This window comes from Oryzias latipes, chromosome 24, assembly GCF_002234675.1.
Source record: "Oryzias latipes chromosome 24, ASM223467v1".
Taxonomy (NCBI): Eukaryota; Metazoa; Chordata; class Actinopteri; order Beloniformes; family Adrianichthyidae; genus Oryzias; species Oryzias latipes.
The window spans coordinates 15823058-15829057 of NC_019882.2; positions in this window are offsets into that span (position 1 = coordinate 15823058).

Genomic DNA, 6000 nt, shown 5'->3' on the forward strand with positions numbered 1-6000 from the left:
ACTATCCAGGATGAAACATTCAAGATTCATGAGTACATCAAGCTCAAGGCCCCAACTGACAGTGTGCTCAGTGAATGTCTCAGACAATGGAGAGCAGAGGATACAGTGCTGGAGGACAGATCCTCATGGGAGGACAAACCCCTGCATGGGATGTACCACCGGATCATAACTGAAATGGTCTACATCAGGAAGTCCTTCCAATGGTTAGAAAAGGCTGGCCTACAGGACAGCACTGAAGCACTCATCCTGGCAGCTCAGGAACAAGCCCTGAGCACCAGAGCGATAGAGGCTCAGATCTACCACACCAGACAAGACCCAAGGTGTAGGCTGTGCAAAGAGGTGCCTGAAACAATCCAGCACATAACTGCAGGGTGTAAGATGCTGGCAGGTAAAGCATACATGGAGCGCCACAATCAAGTGGCTGGAATAATATACAGGAACATGTGTGCAGAATATGAACTGGAAACCCCAAGGTCAAAATGGGAAACACCTCCGAAGGTGGTAGAGAATGAGAGGGCAAAGATCCTGTGGGACTTCCAGATCCAGACTGATAGAATGGTAATGGCAAACCAACCAGACATTGTAGTGGTGGATAAAGAACAGAGGAAAGCCGTTGTGGTGGATGTGGCAGTGCCAAGCGATGGGAACATCAGGAAGAAGTAACATGAGAAACTGGAGAAATATCAGGGACTCAGGGAAGAACTGGAGAAAGCATGGAAAGTGAAGGTGACAGTGGTGCCTGTGGTAATTGGAGCACTCGGGGCAGTAACCCCCAAGCTGGACGAGTGGCTACTACAGATACCTGGAAAGACCTCAGACCTCTCAGTCCAGAAAAGCGCAGTGCTAGGAACAGCTGAGATACTGCGCAGGACCCTCAAGCTCCCAGGCCTCTGGTAGAGAACCCGAGCTTGGAGGAGAAACCACCCGCGGAGGGTGAGAGGGGCGTTTTTTTAGTGAGGAATGGGAATATATATATATATATATATATATATACATATATCCTATATTTAAATCATTGGCAGAATATTTTCTGTCCTTAAATGTTTTTATACAATTTCAGCTGAAAGTGCAGTAGATATTGTCCATCATAACTAACACTTTCCTATTGTTACACAAAGCTTCAGTAAAATAAAGTTAAGCTCATGACTGTTTATTTAATGTGATTTTTTATTTAGTAGTAAGACGAAGTTTCAGGTGGTCACTGTTCATTCCTCCCTGTGTCATTTGTCTTCTATCTTCAGATACAGGTATGCAAATTTACACAGCTTTACCATTTTGTACTTATTTCTTTTTTTGTCTTCTAAATGTTTTAGACCACTAAGTTTAAATGTTCTGCTTTATGCAACCCTGTGTGTTAACTTCACTATTTACAGTATATTTCCTTTGTGATTTTGGAAATTTAAAAAAAGTAAACATTTATTTTTGTCTTTATTAAAATCATTTTGTGAAGATTTTCTCTCCTTAAATATGGTTTTAATGCATTTTCAACTAAAAAACGGAGTAGATGTTGTCCATCATAACTTACCATGTCCTATTGTTACTCAAAGCTTCAGTAAAAAATATAGTTTATGTTACGTCCCTCTTCAGAGAGGAGGGAGAAATGTGTAACATAAAGAAAATTATGATAACCGGGCGGGGTTAAAGTTGGCCACACAGCCGTTTATTCAGTGACAAATATAACACTCATAGGGGACTAAAAGAGAAATAATCAACTCGCTCTGGGTGTCACCCGCTTCGGCTGCGGGGTCTGGGGTGGGGTGGGGTGGGGGGCTTGTCGGCCCTGTCCTGTGGGGGGGCGTTCTGGGGGGGAGGGGGGGCCCATTATTAGTACGGGTCGGGGGGGGCTAGCGGGTCGGGGTCTCCGCTGAGGCAATCAGTGGTTGCCTCGGCCGGTTGGCCTCCTCGGTCCCGTCGAGGCCTGACCAGAGCTCTTCTAGGGCCGGCGTCTGGGGGTGGGGGCCTGGGCTTGCTCCGGGGGGGGGCGACGCTTTCTGGCTCCTCTCTCTCTGTGTGGGGTGGGTGGTGCCGGGCCTGGGGTGTCGGCGCCTCCGGGGGTGGGCCCCTGGGCTGGGTGGCCCTGGCCCCTTTGCTGGGGGTGGGCTGGGGGACGGCTGTTTGACCACCGGGGGACAGTCTACCAGCTGTCCCCAACTTACCCCCTTCCTTATATAACCTCATATTAGGGTGAGGGGGTGGGGGGTCTAGCCTGCGATGCGCCTTGGGGGGGGGGCTACTTGGGAGTGGCCCCCCTCCTATGGTTGCCGTATGGAGTGGGCCCCCCCTCTTTCGGTTTTATTTGCACCTTAGACATGTAGGGTCCTTGGTAGGGGGGGTGCTTGGACATCACTGCAAGCAAGCAGCAGATGTCCTCCTGGCACCCTACCCGCCAATTTTAACCGCACCTTAGACATTTAGGGCCCCTTGGTGTGGAGGGTGAGGGGACATCACTGTGAGTAATCAGGAGATGTCCCCTTAGTGCCCTACTCGCCAATTTTAACTGCACCCCCCTTAGTACACACACCCCTCCCCCTTCAATATATACATTCAAACATAAACACACACACATGCACACAAACACCCTCTCAAACACCCATACACGCACACACATTTTACAAGGAAGGTGGGACCTGGGTCCATCTGTCCCCTACCCCTTCCCTGGTGGGGGGTGCGGGCCCCTTGGCGATGGCGGCCGTGTCCCTTGGGTGCCGGCTCCCTGGGCCCGGCGTCGCTCTCTCCGCACGGTGGGGGGGTTCATATTACACCTGAGCCGGGGGTGTTCGTGTCCCTGGGGGGTGGGTCCTGGTCCTTGCCCCTGGACGCTGGGCCCCGCCAAACTTCCAACATGGCCGAGCCTGGTCGGGCCATATTTATAACATCCTTTGTGGGCCGCCCTTTTTTCCCCGGGGTTCCCCCCTCCTGGGCGGGGGCGGCGGGCCCCTGCCTTGCTCCTACCTGGACCAACCGTGGGCCGGGTGGGTGGCTGCCTGGAGTGCGGAGCGGGTCTCCCTTGGGGGGTCCTGGCTCGTACCTGGGGTCGGGGCGGGGGGATGCCCGGAACTCCTGGGTGGTGGTGGGGTGCTCGTCTGGGGCTGTGGGCGTCCCTCTCCGGTGGGGCCCTGCGTTGGGCTCTTCCGGCGCGGCGGGGGGCTGCTTTCCTGGCTGGGCTGGGGCGGCGCTCTCTTTCCCTCTGCGCCTCCCTGCTCTCTGGCTCTGGGGGCCTCGCGGCGGTCCTGCTGGCCCTGGCCTGGGTGGCGGTCTTGGTCGCCCGGGGGGCGGTTGTTCCCTGCCTGTTCCCGTGTGGCGTTGGGGGGGCTCCGGCTGCCGCTGCTGCTGCGGCGGGGGTATGGGTGTGGGGGTGGCTGGGCGCTCCTCCTCCTTCTTTTCACATTACACCATCCATTTTAGAAGAACATAAACACTCACCTGAGCACAGGTGTTAGCTCACCTTTGCACTAATAGTTTGCATGATTGAATGAATGAAAGATTTCACACTAGTTGGTTTAAAGGCATAGGTATGCGTTCGTGAACACTATCTGTTTTGTGTGCATGTTGACATGTGGACATTTTTGCGGCTAGCAGGTGTGTTGATAATATTTGAGTGTGTGTGAACAGGCCCCGCCCTTTTTGTACTACATTTGAACCGTACCGTAACGATAAACAACCAGTAAACCTGCCTGCTCTATGCTGCTTCATGGTCTTACCCCCCTTCCCCTCCTATTATCACCCTCCTACCCCCCCCTCTCTCTAACGTCCCTCTCTCTTCTTCCCCTCTTTCCTTTTCCGTCCGGTCCAACACCAAAGATTTTCAAACATGATTGAAATTAATAAAGTTTGGCCTCAATTACAAAAGGGGTTTATTCAGACATACCTTTGGTTTGTCTGAAGATGAATAACCCCTCTTGTTAAAATAAAATATGTCCAACACAAGAGGCCCTCAGCTCTCATCTGTTTGCCTAGCTGTTGGACAGGACAAGTTAAAAAAAAAAAAAAAAAAAAAAAAAAAAATATAACACTCATAGGGGACTAAAAGAGAAATAATCAACTCAACACCAAAGGTGCAATAAATAATGGGATAACTTAAATTCTCAGGCTTTAAAGCAAGGCACGAAATTACTCAAAATGCAAACAAAAGACTACAAGAGTAAATGTAACAAAAGGACAAAACCAGAATCAAAGCTAAGGGGGAATCCAGAAGCTTTCATTGTCCTTTCACTATCATTGTTGTGTAATTAATGGGACTGTTATTTTGTAGTAGGACGAAGGTTCAGGTGGATATTGTCCATTCCTCACCATGTCATTGAACGTCTAACTTCAGATACAGGTATGCAAATATTTAAAGCCTTACCTTTACAAATTCATAATTTAAGTTAGTTTAGTTTATTGCATGAAGCAGATGTGGTATCAGCAGTTTATTTTCTATTTTTCAACATGTTTTTAGTTTTCTACAGAAAACACAGAGACAGTATATAACCACAAAATATGTACTTACTTTTATTTATTTTTAAGTCTTATAAGCTTTAACAGTGGATTTTAACGTTTTGTCTGTATGTTGACTTATTTATTATTATTTTAACGCTATATTTTATTTGTGATTTTAGAACTTTTTAAAATGTTCAACATCTATTTCTGTCTTTGTACAAATCATTCACAGATGATTTTCTGTTCTTAAAAAATGGCATTCATGCATTTTCAACTATAAATGAAGTAGAGGTATGTCACTTTAAAATTAAATTTTAACCTTACTAATTGAATAACAATCATGTAAATACACACTTTCTCTTAAATAACTTGTTTTTCTGCCTTGAGGTTAATCTTTAATTGAAGACTTTCAAGTTTGTATGTTTAATATATTTTTTTTAGTAACTGTGAGCTACAAGATGGTGGTCAGTGGTGAAACTTTTGGTGCTCATCAACAACTTTTGGACTAAATTAAGACTCCAGTCTTAAAGATAAATGAAGAGAGCCGCATCACCATCGTTTTCTGTCCTGTTTCGTCTCGGCACGGAACAGATGCTGAAGCAGCCATGAGGACGGTTCCAGGTATTATCTCTTTTTTCAGTAGGAATGTTTAAAAAAAATCATTTTCTTGATTATTTATATGTTATGCATATGATCAGTGGTTTCAAGAGTATGAATGAATATAATCTTTCACTTATTTTTTTGTTTTCTTTATAGATGGTGATCCTGTCATTTTGGTCTTGATGCATTACTCTCAAGAGCCCAAACATGTTTCTTCTTCAAAAGTCTTATCCAGTAACCCTAATGTTGTCCTGGAGGTCAATATTTTCTACCATGACAAAAAGAACGGTTTATTGAAGTGCAGACAAAATGAAAATGCGGTCATTGAGTGAAAGGAAGAACTAAAGAAGTGCAGCAGACCACAGCGTTCTGGATCCAACCATGTAAATCACAGGAACAGATGTGCTATCCTCTGATGTGTTGTTAGCGATGGAAGTGGAATTTTTGTAACAAGATAAAGTTATTTAATACTTTAAAGAACTGTAAATATTAACTGCACAGACAGGTTTACATCAAGATCTTGTTCCGAATTGAATATAAAATGAGACCTTTCCTATTTTATTTCTGTCCACATGTAACGAGGGAGAAGGGAAGTACCCAGGCGCAGAGAGGAGAGGAGGCAGGAGGTTGCAGGGGAACGGGGGCTTTCATAAACAAAACTAAAGATACCAAACCAAAACCACTGCATACGGCAGGCTAGAGACTCGAAACATGAAAATACAGAAACGCTCAAAACCAGGGAACAGCACAATTACAAACTATGGACCAGCACAGGAGGAAGGGAATGACAAGACTTAAATACATGCAGACAAACGAGACACAGGTGGAAACACTCAGGAAGGATGAAGGCCAAAGTAAAACTCAAAACTACAACAAACCAGGAAACACTACAAAATAAAACAGGAAGTAACTCAAAACATGCCAGAACAAAAAGGAAACAAACCACAAGGGCAAAGAAAAAGAAACCGTAACACCACATTC